The sequence below is a fragment of the Oncorhynchus tshawytscha genome, linkage group LG04 (genome assembly GCF_018296145.1).
Source record: "Oncorhynchus tshawytscha isolate Ot180627B linkage group LG04, Otsh_v2.0, whole genome shotgun sequence".
Taxonomy (NCBI): domain Eukaryota; kingdom Metazoa; phylum Chordata; class Actinopteri; order Salmoniformes; family Salmonidae; genus Oncorhynchus; species Oncorhynchus tshawytscha.
The window spans coordinates 75,085,654-75,103,421 of record NC_056432.1 but is presented as its reverse complement, the minus strand read 5'-3'; the positions used below and the strand labels follow the sequence as shown (position 1 = coordinate 75,103,421).

General features: G+C 41.5%; 1 protein-coding gene across 4 annotated transcripts in view; it reads right to left on the bottom strand.

The window, feature by feature from the left end:
- Positions 1-1,504, bottom strand: part of LOC112237183 (protein unc-13 homolog C-like) — a 261,928-nt gene extending 260,424 nt beyond the window's left edge. For all 4 annotated transcript variants that reach the window (XM_042321233.1, XM_042321234.1, XM_042321232.1 and 1 more), the window contains exon 1: positions 545-1,504. The gene's annotated coding sequence lies outside the window, so the exon portion shown is untranslated. The remainder of the gene's footprint in view (positions 1-544) is intronic.
- Between the last annotated feature and the right edge of the window lie 16,264 nt (positions 1,505-17,768).

Here is a 17,768-nt window from a genome sequence, read left to right as displayed (position 1 = left end):
TTCTCCCTCTCTCTCTTCTCCCTCGCTCTCTCTTCTCCATCTCTTTCTCTCAGCAGCCTATTTTTCTTAATGAATGCCTTTTGCCCAGCCTGACACACACAATATTTCATCTGATATTCCTAGTGTGAAACACACAGCAAGAGCAGCTCACATGTCTTCTCATTGATGCTGAAAATATAGCGTGTGAAATTGCAAACTGGAGAGAGGGAAAAACAGATGTGCGCTATCTACAGATATTTGCCTCAGTATTTGTGTAAAAGAATAACTAGATTGAGAATCCTGATGAAATCAACATGCCATCTGACTGCATCCTCCACAGATATGTACAATTCTAGAATACCGGCTGATGATTCCATCATAGAACCATAAAAGTCCACATGAATGTGAGCCTGCGAGCCGTGAGAGGGAGGGGGAGGGGAGGAAGCAACAAGAAGGATACACTCTCAATTCAAACAGGCACATTCACATACATACCATTGTATATACATATATACATACACACACACCCACACACACTAGAAACACATACATAATGCATAAATACCTGATTAGTAAATTCCTAGTGCAAGTCGATGCTATTCAGCGAGCAGAGCAGTGTCTGACTGCAACATCCAGTGTGAGATCATTTCCAGGGACACTGTGGTTGGAGCAGAGAGATGAAGGGATGCGAGAGGAGAGGGAGAGAGAGATAGAGCGTCGGCTGAGCAGAGCAGCGGAGAGATGAGGCTAGCAGCTAATGTTTCTTTCCTCTGTGTGCGGGGAGGAGAGAAAGAGACACAGAGACACAGAGATCTGCCTGCTAAGCCCCAGCTCACAGCATCGTTTCCCTCTGACAGGCAGGCAACATCCACATTCCAGTCCTCCTTCCCTCCGACTGTCCATCCGCCGAAGCCCGTGACTGACGCCTCAGCTCCACACACACATGGCTGACACACACCTCTCCTCCATGCCTCCGTCTGCAGCACCAGCAATCAGCCTATTCTTCCTTCCTCCCGCTCTCCTCTCGTTCTGATGTGGTAGATGGTAGATGGATGCTGTCTCGGCTCGTTTTTCTGCTGTCTGTGTGACCGACTTGGCTCCTCTCTCACGCACACGTGCAAACACACACGCCCTAAGCACGCAGTGCCTGGCCCAGGGGATCCAGCAGACAGAAAGTGGGAGGTGGTAAGGCTCCTGCCCAGATTTGGTATCTCCTGCTGGGCTGTTAGAGCCCCTCAGATGGACCAGAGAGGAGATGAGGGAGCAGCAGTGTCTCTCTCCCTGCTCACTGCACTTGGCTGACAGTAATGAGCTCATAGCCACGGCTCACATGTGACGACAGGAGAGAGAGAGAGAGAGAGAGAGAGAGGTGAGCAGGGAACGAGGATGGGATGGGAAGAGGCTTTGTGTGTGTGTGTGTGATTACATTTTCAGTGAGCACCATAATTGGATAGCGAGTGTGTGCAAATACTTTTCTCCATCTATCCTCTCCTCCCATCTTCTCCATCTATCCTCTCCTCCCATCTTCTCCACATATCCTCCCCTCCCATCTTCTCCATCTATCCTCCCCTCCCATCTTCTCCATCTATCCTCTCCTCCCATCTTCTCCACATATCCTCTCCTCCCATCTTCTCCATCTATCCCTCCTCCTATCTTCTCCATCTATCCTTTCCTTCCATCTTCTCCATATATCCTCTCCTCCCATCTTCTCCATCTATCCTCTCCTCCCATCTTCTCCACATATCCTCTCCTCCCATCTTCTCCATCTATCCTCTCCTCCCCTCCCATCTTCTCCATCTATCCTCTCCTCTCCTCCCCTCCCATCTTCTCCATCTATCCTCTCCTCCCATCTTCTCCACATATCCTCTCCTCCCATCTTCTACATATATCCTCTCCTCCCATCTTCTCCATCTATCCTTTCCTTCCATCTTCTCCATATATCCTCTCCTCCCATCTTCTCCATATATCCTCTCCTCCCATCTTCTACATATATCCTCTCCTCTCATCTGCTCGTCCCATCTTCTCCATCTATCCTCTCCTCCCATCTTCTCCATATATCCTCTCCTCCCATCTTCTCCATATATCCTCTCCTCTCATCTGCTCGTCCCATCTTCTCCATCTATCCTCTCCTCCCATATTCTCCATCTATCCTCTCCTCCCATCTTCTCCATATATCCTCTCCTCTCCTCCCATCTTCTCCTCCCATCTTCTCCATCTATCCTCTCCTCCCATCCTCTCTTCTCCTCCCATCCCCTCTTCTTTTCTGCTCCCCCCCACACACAGCACACAGAGAACACACACACAGCACACAGAGAACACACACACACAGCACACACACAGCACACACACACAGCACACAGAGAACACACACAGCACACACACACAGCACACAGAGAACACACACACAGCACACAGAGAACACACACACAGCACGCACACACAGCACACAGAGAACACACACACAGCACACAGAGAACACACACACAGCACACAGCACACAGAGAACACACACACAGCACACAGAGAACACACACACAGCACACAGAGAACACACACACAGCACACAGAGAACACACACACAGCACAGTCAGCAGACATACATACATACAAGCACACCTCATCCAATTATGGCGCTCACTGGACATTTCATCATACATGATCGCTAATTTGAAATGCAAATGATTAAATTATGAATTATTATGATGTGTTAAACATGATTAAGATCATGAGATGCAGTTTAGAAATTCTACTCATTGGCAGATTAATACATTATTGGACATTATGATATTGGATTTTAAAATACAGACATTTGTGACGAACCATTTGCAAAACACATGGTGGTTTACTTTCAAATGTAATTGCTGTTCAGTAATAAATGTTTACATAAAATCAGACTAGCTCTGCTATAGTATTCACAGGGGCAACGCCTTGGAAGCACGTCTCTGATTCAACCCTGGTAAATCCTTGTGAATCAGAGCTCAGTATAAAAGGGTGTGACACACTCCATAGGCTGCACAGAGAGCCACAATACCTCAGCCCCACCCACTTACCATCACTATAATCACACCCACTAACACTAGCATTACTACAGTCAGTCAGTCTCTCTCTCTCTCTCTCTCTCCATCCACCCCCCCCCATATCTCACTCTCTCTCACTTTCTCCATCCACCCCCCATATCTCTCTCTCTCTCCATCCACCCCCATATCTCTCTCTCTCTCTTTCTCTCTCCATCCACCCCCCCATATCTCTCTCTCTCTCTCTCTCACTTTCTCCATCCACCCCCATATCTCTCTCCTTTCTCTCTCCATCCACACCCCCATATCTCTCTCTCTTTCTCTCTCCATCCACCCCCATATCTCTCTCTCTCTCTCCATCCACCCCCATATCTCTCTCTCTCTCTCTCCATCCACCCCCATATCTCTCTCTCTTTCTCTCCATCCACCCCTCATCTCTCTCTCTCTCTCACTCTCCATCCACCCCCCCATATTTCTCTCTCTCTCTCCATCCACCCCCCATATATCTCTCTCTCCATCCACCCCCAATATCTCTCTAACTCTCTTTCTCTCTCCATCCACCCCCCTTTTCTCTCTCTTGTTCTCTCTCCATCCACCCCCATATCTCTCTCTCTCTTGTTCTCTCTCCATCCACCCCCCATATCTCTATCTCTCTCTCTCTTGTTCTCTCTCCATCCACCCCTCATATCTCTCTCTCTTTCTTTCTCTCTCCATCCCCATCCACCCCCCATATATCTCTCTCTCTCTCCATCCCCCCCTCTCTCTCTCTCTGAGAGAGGGAGTGAATGGGAGAGGGGGAAAAGGGAGAAGGGTGGTGGCTCTGTACATGGCTACTGCTCACCATCTACTGGTCAGATCAGGAATAAAATAGAACAGTGCCAAAACCTCAAAAATGTGACATCAACAACACAGCCAACTCAATGTTATTTTCCATTAGTTAGAGACATGCTCTGAAGAGAGTTAAGCATTGGCACATTATTGTGTAACATGCGTATAGGTTTGGCAGCAGCAAACAGATATATTTAAATTAGGTTTGAGTCAGTAAACTCACTGGAGACACAAGACAGAAGATCAACGTGTTAGATTATTAATCGCAAAGTGATCTTCATCGTTACATAGAGGTTAAATAAACAAATATTACTAATCACAAAGTGATCTTTATCGTTACATAGAGGTTAAATAAACAAATATTACTAATCACAAAGTGATCTTCATCGTTACATAGAGGTTAAATAAACAAATATTACTAATCACAAAGTGATCTTCATCGTTACATAGAGGTTAAATAAACAAACATTACTAATCACAAAGTGATCTTCATCGTTACATAGAGGTTAAATAAACAAACATTACTAATCACAAAGTGATCTTTATCGTTACATAGAGGTTAAATAAACAAACATTACTAATCACAAAGTGATCTTTATCGTTACATAGAGGTTAAATAAACAAACATTACTAATCACAAAGTGATCTTTATCGTTACATAGAGGTTAAATAAACAAATATTACTAATCACAAAGTGATCTTCATCGTTACATAGAGGTTAAATAAACAAACATTACTAATCACAAAGTGATCTTTATCGTTACATAGAGGTTAAATAAACAAACATTACTAATCACAAAGTGATCTTTATCGTTACATAGAGGTTAAATAAACAAACATTAACAATCACAAAGTGATCTTTATCGTTACATAGAGGTTAAATAAACAAACATTACTAATCACAAAGTGATCTTTATCGTTACATAGAGGTTAAATAAACAAATATTACTAATCACAAAGTGATCTTTATCGTTACATAGAGGTTAAATAAACAAACATTACTAATCACAAAGTGATCTTTATCGTTACATAGAGGTTAAATAAACAAACATTACTAATCACAAAGTGATCTTTATCGTTACATAGAGGTTAAATAAACAAACATTACTAATCACAAAGTGATCTTTCATCGTTACATAGAGGTTAAATAAACAAACATTACTAATCACAAAGTGATCTTTATCGTTACATAGAGGTTAAATAAACAAACATTACTAATCACAAAGTGATCTTTATCGTTACATAGAGGTTAAATAAACAAACATTACTAATCACAAAGTGATCTTCATCGTTACATAGAGGTTAAATAAACAAACATTAACTAATCACAAAGTGATCTTCATCGTTACATAGAGGTTAAATAAACAAACATTACTAATCACAAAGTGATCTTTATCGTTACATAGAGGTTAAATAAACAAACATTACTAATCACAAAGTGATCTTTATCGTTACATAGAGGTTAAATAAACAAACATTACTAATCACAAAGTGATCTTTATCGTTACATAGAGGTTAAATAAACAAACATTACTAATCACAAAGTGATCTTCATCGTTACATAGAGGTTAAATAAACAAATATTACTAATCACAAAGTGATCTTTATCGTTACATAGAGGTTAAATAAACAAACATTACTAATCACAAAGTGATCTTTATCGTTACATAGAGGTTAAATAAACAAACATTACTAATCACAAAGTGATCTTTATCGTTACATAGAGGTTAAATAAACAAACATTACTAATCACAAAGTGATCTTCATCGTTACATAGAGGTTAAATAAACAAATATTACTAATCACAAAGTGATCTTTATCGTTACATAGAGGTTAAATAAACAAACATTACTAATCACAAAGTGATCTTTATCGTTACATAGAGGTTAAATAAACAAACATTACTAATCACAAAGTGATCTTTATCGTTACATAGAGGTTAAATAAACAAACATTACTAATCACAAAGTGATCTTCATCGTTACATAGAGGTTAAATAAACAAATATTACTAATCACAAAGTGATCTTTATCGTTACATAGAGGTTAAATAAACAAACATTACTAATCACAAAGTGATCTTTATCGTTACATAGAGGTTAAATAAACAAACATTACTAATCACAAAGTGATCTTTATCGTTACATAGAGGTTAAATAAACAAACATTACTAATCACAAAGTGATCTTTATCGTTACATAGAGGTTAAATAAACAAACATTACTAATCACAAAGTGATCTTTATCGTTACATAGAGGTTAAATAAACAAATATTACTAATCACAAAGTGATCTTCATCGTTACATAGAGGTTAAATAAACAAATATTACTAATCACAAAGTGATCTTTATCGTTACATAGAGGTTAAATAAACAAACATTACTAATCACAAAGTGATCTTTATCGTTACATAGAGGTTAAATAAACAAATATTACTAATCACAAAGTGATCTTCATCGTTACATAGAGGTTAAATAAACAAATATTACTAATCACAAAGTGATCTTCATCGTTACATAGAGGTTAAATAAACAAACATTACTAATCACAAAGTGATCTTCATCGTTACATAGAGGTTAAATAAACAAATATTACTAATCACAAAGTGATCTTTATCGTTACATAGAGGTTAAATAAACAAACATTAACAATCACAAAGTGATCTTTATCGTTACATAGAGGTTAAATAAACAAAAATTACTAATCACAAAGTGATCTTCATCATTACAAAGAGGTTAAATAAACAAACATTATGAACCATATTTGACCTAAAACAAACATCAATACAACAACACTAACCTCTCCTTCCAGAAGGCATGACATAGACTGATAAACACAACAACACTAACCTTCCTTCCACAAGCCATGACAAGACTGATAAACAAAACAACACTAACCTCTCCTTCCAGAAGCCATGACTAGACTGATAAACACAACAACACTAACCTCTCCTTCCACAAGCCATGACAAGACCGATAAACAAAACAACACTAACCTCTCCTTCCACAAGCCATGACTATACTGATAAACACAAAACACTAACCTCTCCTTCCAGAAGTGCTTTATGACTAGACTGATAAACACAACAACACTCTCCTTCCAGAAGCCATGACTAGACTGATGAACACAACAACACTAATCTCTCCTTCCAGAAGCCATGACAAGACTGATAAACAAAACAACACTAACATCTCCTTCCAGAAGCCCTGACTAGACTGATAAACACAACAACACTAACCTCTCCTTCCAGAAGCCATGAAAAGACTGATAAACACAACAACACTCTCCTTCCAGAAGCCATGACTAGACTGATGAACACAACAACACTAATCTCTCCTTCCAGAAGCCATGACTAGACTGATAAACACAACAACAATCTCCTTCCAGAAGCCATGACTAGACTGATAAACACAACAACACTAACCTCTCCTTCCAGAAGCCATGACAAGACTGATAAACAAAACAACACTAACCTCTCCTTCCAGAAGCCATGACTAGACTGTTAAACACAACAACACTAACCTCTCCTTCTAGAAGCCATGACAAGACTGATAAACACAACAACACTCTCCTTCCAGAAGCCATGACTACACTGATAAACACAACAACACTAACCTCTCCTTCCAGAGAAGCCAAGACTAGACTGAAAAACACAACAACACTAACCTCTCCTTCCCCAAGCCATGACAAGACCGATAAACAAAACAACACTAACCTCTCCTTCCAGAAGCCATGACAAGACTGATAAACACAACAACACTAAGCTCTCCTTCCAGAAGGCATGACTAGACTGATAAACACAACAACACTAACCTCTCCTTCCAGAAGCCATGACTAGACTGATAAACACAACAGCACTAACATCTCCTTCCAGAAGCCCTGACTGGACTGATAAACACAACAACACTCTCCTTCTAGAAGCCATGACTACACTGAGAAACACAACACTAACCTCTCTTTCCAGAAGCCATGACTAGACTGATAAACACAACAACACTAACCTCTCCTTCCAGAAGCCATGACTAGACTGATAAACACAACAACACTCTCCTTCCAGAAGCCATGACTACACTGAGAAACACAACACTAACCTCTCTTTCCAGAAGCCATGACTAGACTGATAAACACAACAACACTAACCTCTCCTTCCAGAAGCCATGACTAGACTGATAAACACAACAACACTAACCTCTCCTTCCAGAAGCCATGACTAGACTGATAAACACAACACTAACCTCTCCTTCCAGAAGCCATGACAAGACTGATAAACACAACAACACTAACCTCTCCTTCCAGAGAAGCCAAGACTAGACTGAAAACACAACAACACTAACCTCTCCTTCCAGAAGCCATGACAAGACTGATAAACACAACAACACTAACCTCTCCTTCCAGAAGCCATGACTAGACTGATAAACACAACAACACTAACCTCTCCTTCCAGAAGCCATGACTAGACTGATAAACACAACAACACTCTCCTTCCAGAAGCCATGACTAGACTGATAAACACAACAACACTAACCTCTCCTTCCAGAAGCCATGACAAGACTGATGTACACAACAACACTAACCTCTCCTTCCAGAAGCCATGACAAGACTGATAAACAAAACAACACTAACCTCTCCTTCCAGAAGCCCTGACTAGACTGATAAACACAACAACACTAACCTCTCCTTCCAGAAGCCATGAAAAGACTGATAAACACAACAACACTCTCCTTCCAGAAGCCATGACTAGACTGATAAACACAACAACACTAACCTCTCCTTCCAGAAGCCATGACTAGACTGATAAACAAAACAACACTAACCTCTCCTTCCAGAAGCCATGACAAGACTGATAAACACAACAACACTCTCCTTCCAGAAGCCATGACTAGACTGATAAACACAACAACACTAACCTCTCCTTCCAGAAGCCATGACTAGACTGATAAACAAAACAACACTAACCTCTCCTTCCAGAAGCCATGACAAGACTGATAAACACAACAACACTAACCTCTCCTTCCAGAAGCCATGACTAGACTGATAAACACAACAACACTAAGCTCTCCTTCCAGAAGGCATGACTAGACTGATAAACACAACAACACCAACCTCTCCTTCCAGAAGCCATGACAAGACTGATAAACACAACAGCACTAACATCTCCTTCCAGAAGCCCTGACTGGACTGATAAACACAACAACACTCTCCTTCCAGAAGCCATGACAAGACTGATAAACACAACACTAACACTCTCCTTCCAGAAGCCATGACTACACTGATAAACACAACAACACTAACCTCTCCTTCCAGAAGCCATGACAAGACTGATAAACACAACAACACTCTCCTTCCAGAAGCCATGACTAGACTGATAAACACAACAACACTAACCTCTCCTTCCAGAAGCCATGACTAGACTGATGAATCAATCAACACTAACCTCTCCTTCCAGAAGCCATGACTAGACTGATAAACACAACAACACTAACCTCTCCTTCCAGAAGCCATGACTAGACTGATAAATCAATCAACACTAACCTCTCCTTCCAGAAGCCATGACTAGACTGATAAACACAACAACACTAACCTCTCCTTCCAGAAGCCATGACTAGACTGATAAACACAACAACACTAACCTCTCCTTCCAGAAGCCATGACAAGACTGATAAACAAAACAACACTAACATCTCCTTCCAGAAGCCCTGACTAGACTGATAAACACAACAACACTAACCTCTCCTTCCAGAAGCCATGAAAAGACTGATAAACACAACAACACTCTCCTTCCAGAAGCCATGACTAGACTGATGAACACAACAACACTAATCTCTCCTTCCAGAAGCCATGACTAGACTGATAAACAAAACAACACTCTCCTTCCAGAAGCCATGACTAGACTGATAAACACAACAACACTAACCTCTCCTTCCAGAAGCCATGACAAGACTGATAAACAAAACAACACTAACCTCTCCTTCCAGAAGCCATGACTAGACTGATAAACACAACAACACTAACCTCTCCTTCCAGAAGCCATGACAAGACTGATAAACACAACAACACTCTCCTTCCAGAAGCCATGACTAGACTGATAAACACAACAACACTAACCTCTCCTTCCAGAAGCCATGACTAGACTGATAAACACAACAACACTAACCTCTCCTTCCAGAAGCCATGACTAGACTGATAAACAAAACAACACTAACCTCTCCTTCCAGAAGCCATGACAAGACTGATAAACACAACAACACTAACCTCTCCTTCCAGAAGCCATGACTAGACTGATAAACACAACAACACTAAGCTCTCCTTCCAGAAGGCATGACTAGACTGATAAACACAACAGCACTAACATCTCCTTCCAGAAGCCCTGACTGGACTGATAAACACAACAACACTAACCTCTCCTTCCAGAAGCCATGACAAGACTGATAAACACAACACTAACCTCTCCTTCCAGAAGCCATGACTAGACTGATAAACACAACAACACTAACCTCTCCTTCCAGAAGCCATGACTAGACTGATAAACACAACAACACTCTCCTTCCAGAAGCCATGACTACACTGAGAAACACAACACTAACCTCTCTTTCCAGAAGCCATGACTAGACTGATAAACACAACAACACTAACCTCTCCTTCCAGAAGCCATGACTAGACTGATAAACACAACAACACTAACCTCTCCTTCCAGAAGCCATGACTAGACTGATAAACACAACAACACTAACCTCTCCTTCCAGAAGCCATGACAAGACTGATAAACAAAACAACACTAACCTCTCCTTCCAGAAGCCATGACTAGACTGATAAACACAACAACACTAACCTCTCCTTCCAGAAGCCATGACTAGACTGATAAACACAACAACACTAACCTCTCCTTCCAGAAGCCATGACTAGACTGATAAACACAACAACAACACTAACCTCTCCTTCCAGAAGCCATGACAAGACTGATAAACACAACAACACTAACCTCTCCTTCCAGAAGCCATGACAAGACTGATAAACAAAACAACACTAACACCTCTCCTTCCAGAAGCCATGACTAGACTGATAAACACAACAACACTAACCTCTCCTTCCAGAAGCCATGAAAAGACTGATAAACACAAAAACAGAAGCCATGACTAGACTGATAAACACAACAACACTAACCTCTCCTTCCAGAAGCCATGACAAGACTGATAAACACAACAACACTAACCTCTCCTTCCAGAAGCCATGACTAGACTGATAAACACAACAACACTAACCTCTCCTTCCAGAAGCCATGACAAGACTGATAAACACAACAACACTCTCCTTCCAGAAGCCATGACTAGACTGATAAACACAACAACACTAACCTCTCCTTCCAGAAGCCATGACTAGACTGATAAACACAACAACACTAACCTCTCCTTCCAGAAGCCATGACAAGACTGATAAACAAAACAACACTAACCTCTCCTTCCAGAAGCCATGACAAGACTGATAAACACAACAACACTAACCTCTCCTTCCAGAAGCCATGACAAGACTGATAAACACAACAACACTAACCTCTCCTTCCAGAAGCCATGACAAGACTGATAAACACAACAACACTAACCTCTCCTTCCAGAAGCCATGACTAGACTGATAAACACAACAACACTAAACTCTCCTTCCAGAAGCCATGACTAGACTGATAAACACAACAACACTAACCTCTCCTTCCAGAAGCCATGACAAGACTGATAAACACAACAACACTCTCCTTCCAGAAGCCATGACTACACTGAGAAACACAACACTAACCTCTCTTTCCAGAAGCCATGACTAGACTGATAAACACAACAACACTAACCTCTCCTTCCAGAAGCCATGACAAGACTGATAAACACAACAACACTCTCCTTCCAGAAGCCATGACTAGACTGATTAACACAACAACACTAACCTCTCCTTCCAGAAGCCATGACTAGACTGATAAACAAAACAACACTAACCTCTCCTTCCAGAAGCCATGACTAGACTGATAAACACAACAACACTAACCTCTCCTTCCAGAAGCCATGACTAGACTGATAAACACAACAACACTCTCCTTCCAGAAGCCATGACTAGACTGAAAAACACAACACTAACCTCTCCTTCCAGAAGCCATGACTAGACTGATAAACACAACAACACTAACCTCTCCTTCCAGAAGCCATGACTAGACTGATAAACACCTCTCCTTTCAATCAACACTAACCTCTCCTTTCAGAAGCCATGACTAGACTGATAAACACAACAACACTAACCTCTCCTTCCAGAAGCCATGAAAAGACTGATAAACACAACAACACTCTCCTTCCAGAAGCCATGACTAGACTGATGAACACAACAACACTAACCTCTCCTTCCAGAAGCCATGACTAGACTGATAAACAAAACAACACTGATAAACAAAACAACACTCTCCTTCCAGAAGCCATGACTAGACTGATAAACACAACAACACTAACCTCTCCTTCCAGAAGCCATGACAAGACTGATAAACAAAACAACACTAGACCTCTCCTTCCAGAAGCCATGACTAGACTGATAAACACAACAAACTAACAGAAGCCATGACAAGACTGATAAACACAACAACACTCTCCTTCCAGAAGCCATGACTAGACTGATAAACACAACAAACTAACTCTCCTTCCAGAAGCCATGACTAGACTGACTGAAACACAACAACACTAACCTCTCCTTCCAGAAGCCATGACTAGACTGATAAACACAACAACACTAACTGATCTCTCCTTCCAGAAGCCATGACAAGACTGATAAACAAAACAACACTAACCTCTCCTTCCAGAAGCCATGACAAGACTGATAAACACAACAACACTAACCTCTCCTTCCAGAAGCCATGACTAGACTGATAAACACAACAACACTAACCTCTCCTTCCAGAAGCCATGACTAGACTGAGCCATGACTAGACTGATAAACACAACAACACTAACCTCTCCTTCCAGAAGCCATGACTAGACTGATAAACACAACAACACTCTCCTTCCAGAAGCCATGACTAGACTGAAAAACACAACACTAACCTCTCCTTCCAGAAGCCATGACTAGACTGATAAACACAACAACACTAACCTCTCCTTCCAGAAGCCATGACTAGACTGATAAACACAACAACACTCTCCTTCCAGAAGCCATGACTAGACTGATGAACACAACAACACTAACCTCTCCTTCCAGAAGCCATGACTAGACTGATAAACACAACAACACTAACCTCTCCTTCCAGAAGCCATGACTAGACTGATAAACAAAACAACACTCTCCTTCCAGAAGCCATGACTACACTGATAAACACAACAACACTAACCTCTCCTTCCAGAATCCATGACTAGACTGATAAACAAAACAACACTAACCTCTCCTTCCAGAAGCCATGACTAGACTGATAAACACAACAACACTAACCTCTCCTTCCAGAAGCCATGACTAGACTGATAAACACAACAACACTAACCTCTCCTTCCAGAAGCCATGACTAGACTGATAAACACAACAACACTAACCTCTCCTTCCAGAAGCCATGACTAGACTGATAAACACAACAACACTAACCTCTCCTTCCAGAAGCCATGACTAGACTGATAAACACAACAACACTCTCCTTCCAGAAGCCATGACTAGACTGATAAACACAACAACACTAACCTCTCCTTCCAGAAGCCATGACAAGACTGATAAACACAACATGACACTGATAAACACAACAACACTCTCCTTCCAGAAGCCATGACTAGACTGATAAACACAAGAACACTAACCTCTCCTTCCAGAAGCCATGACAAGACTGAAAAACACAACACTAACCTCTCCTTCCAGAAGCCATGACTAGACTGATAAACACAACAACACTAACCTCTCCTTCCAGAAGCCATGACTAGACTGATAAACACAACAACACTAACCTCTCCTTCCAGAAGCCATGACTAGACTGATAAACACAACAACACTAACCTCTCCTTCCAGAAGCCATGACTAGACTGATAAACACAACAACACTAACCTCTCCTTCCAGAAGCCATGACTAGACTGATAAACACAACAACACTAACCTCTCCTTCCAGAAGCCATGACTAGACTGATAAACACAACAACACTCTCCTTCCAGAAGCCATGACTAGACTGATGAACACAACAACACTAACCTCTCCTTCCAGAAGCCATGACAAGACTGATAAACACAAAACACAGAAGCCATGACTACACTGAGAAACACAACACTAACCTCTCCTTCCAGAAGCCATGACTAGACTGATAAACACAACAACACTAACCTCTCCTTCCAGAAGCCATGACTAGACTGATAAACAAAACAACACTAACCTCTCCTTCCAGAAGCCATGACAAGACTGATAAACACAACAACACTAACCTCTCCTTCCAGAAGCCATGACTAGACTGATAAACACAACAACACTCTCCTTCCAGAAGCCATGACAAGACTGATAAACACAACAACACTCTCCTTCCAGAAGCCATGACTAGACTGAAAAACACAACACTAACCTCTCCTTCCAGAAGCCATGACTAGACTGATAAACACAACAACACTAACCTCTCCTTCCAGAAGCCATGACTAGACTGATAAACACAACAACACTCTCCTTCCAGAAGCCATGACTAGACTGATAAACACAACAACACTAACCTCTCCTTCCAGAAGCCATGACTAGACTGATAAACAAAACAACACTCTCCTTCCAGAAGCCATGACTACACTGATAAACACAACAACACTAACCTCTCCTTCCAGAAGCCATGACTAGACTGATAAACACAACAACACTAACCTCTCCTTCCAGAAGCCATGACTAGACTGATAAACACAACAACACTAACCTCTCCTTCCAGAAGCCATGACAAGACTGATAAACACAACAACACTCTCCTTCCAGAAGCCATGACTAGACTGATAAACACAACAACACTCTCCTTCCAGAAGCCATGACTACACTGATAAACACAACAACACTAATCTCTCCTTCCAGAAGCCATGACTAGACTGATAAACAAAACAACACTAACCTCTCCTTCCAGAAGCCATGACAAGACTGATAAACACAACAACACTAACCTCTCCTTCCAGAAGCCATGACAAGACTGATAAACACAACAACACTAACCTCTCCTTCCAGAAGCCATGACTAGACTGATAAACACAACAACACTAACCTCTCCTTCCAGAAGCCATGACTAGACTGATAAACACAACAACACTCTCCTTCCAGAAGCCATGACTAGACTGAAACACAAAACACTAACTCTCCTTCCAGAAGCCATGACTAGACTGATAAACACAACAACACTCTCCTTCCAGAAGCCATGACTAGACTGATGAACACAACAACACTAACCTCTCCTTCCAGAAGCCATGACTAGACTGATAAACAAAACAACACTCTCCTTCCAGAAGCCATGACTAGACTGATAAACACAACAACACTAACCTCTCCTTCCAGAAGCCATGACAAGACTGATAAACAAAACAACACTAACCTCTCCTTCCAGAAGCCATGACAAGACTGATAAACACAACAACACTAACCTCTCCTTCCAGAAGCCATGACAAGACTGATAAACACAACAACACTCTCCTTCCAGAAGCCATGACTAGGCTGATGTACACAACAACACTAACCTCTCCTTCCAGAAGCCATGACAAGACTGATAAACAAAACAACACTAACCTCTCCTTCCAGAAGCCATGACAAGACTGATAAACACAAGAACACTAACCTCTCCTTCCAGAAGCCATGACAAGACTGATAAACACAACAACACTCTCCTTCCAGAAGCCATGACTAGACTGATAAACACAACAACACTAACCTCTCCTTCCAGAAGCCATGACTAGACTGATAAACACAACAACACTCTCCTTCCAGAAGCCATGACTAGACTGATAAACACAACAACACTCTCCTTCCAGAAGCCATGACTAGACTGATGAACACAACAACACTAACCTCTCCTTCCAGAAGCCATGACTAGACTGATAAACACAACAACACTCTCCTTCCAGAAGCCATGACTAGACTGATGAACACAACAACACTAACCTCTCCTTCCAGAAGCCATGACTAGACTGATAAACACAACAACACTAACCTCTCCTTCCAGAAGCCATGACTAGACTGATAAACACAACAACACTAACCTCTCCTTCCAGAAGCCATGACTAGACTGATAAACACAACAACACTCACTCTCCTTCCAGAAGCCATGACTAGACTGATGAACAACACTCTCCTTCCAGAACATGACACTAACCTCTCCTTCCAGAAGCCATGACAAGACTGATAAACACAACAACACTCTCCTTCCAGAAGCCATGACTAGACTGATAAACACAACAACACTAACCTCTCCTTCCAGAAGCCATGACTAGACTGATAAACACAACAACACTCTCCTTCCAGAAGCCATGACTAGACTGATGAACACAACAACACTAACCTCTCCTTCCAGAAGCCATGACTAGACTGATAAACACAACAACACTCTCCTTCCAGAAGCCATGACTAGACTGATGAACACAACAACACTAATCTCTCCTTCCAGAAGCCATGACTAGACTGATAAACAAAACAACACTAACCTCTCCTTCCAGAAGCCATGACTAGACTGATAAACACAACAACACTAACCTCTCCTTCCAGAAGCCATGACAAGACTGATAAACACAACAACACTCTCCTTCCAGAAGCCATGACTAGACTGATTAACACAACAACACTAACCTCTCCTTCCAGAAGCCATGACTAGACTGATAAACACAACAACACTAACCTCTCCTTCCAGAAGCCATGACTAGACTGATAAACACAACAACACTAACCTCTCCTTCCAGAAGCCATGACTAGACTGATAAACACAACAACACTAACATCTCCTTCCAGAAGCCCTGACTGGACTGATAAACACAACAACACTAACCTCTCCTTCCAGAAGCCATGACAAGACTAATAAACACAACAACACTCTCCTTCCAGAAGCCATGACTACACTGATAAACACAACAACACTAACCTCTCCTTCCAGAAGCCATGACTAGACTGATAAACACAACAACAATCTCCTTCCAGAAGCCATGACTAGACTGATGAACACAACAACACTAACCTCTCCTTCCAGAAGCCATTACAAGACTGATAAACACAACAACACTCTCCTTCCAGAAGCCATGACTAGACTGATAAACACAAGAACACTAACCTCTCCTTCCAGAAGCCATGACAAGACTGAAAAACACAACACTAACCTCTCCTTCCAGAAGCCATGACTAGACTGATAAACACAACAACACTAACCTCTCCTTCCAGAAGCCATGACTGGACTGATAAACACAACAACACTAACCTCTCCTTTCAGAAGCCATGACTAGACTGATAAACACAACAACACTAACCTCTCCTTCCAGAAGCCATGACTAGACTGATAAACACAACAACACTCTCCTTCCAGAAGCCATAACTAGACTGATAAACACAACAACCCTAACCTCTCCTTCCAGAAGCCATGAATAGACTGATAAATCAATCAACACTAACCTCTCCTTCCAGAAGCCATGACTAGACTGATTAACACAACAACACTAACCTCTCCTTCCAGAAGCCATGATTAGACTGATAAACACAACTACAAGAACCTCTCCTTCCAGAAGCCATGACTAGACTGATAAACACAACAACACTAACCTCTCCTTCCAGAAGCCATGACTAGACTGATAAACAAAACAACACTAACCTCTCCTTCCAGAAGCCATGACTAGACTGATAAACACAACAACACTCTCCTTCCAGAAGCCATGACTACACTGATAAACACAACAACACTAACCTCTCCTTCCAGAAGCCATGACTAGACTGATAAACAAAACAACACTAACCTCTCCTTCCAGAAGCCATGACTA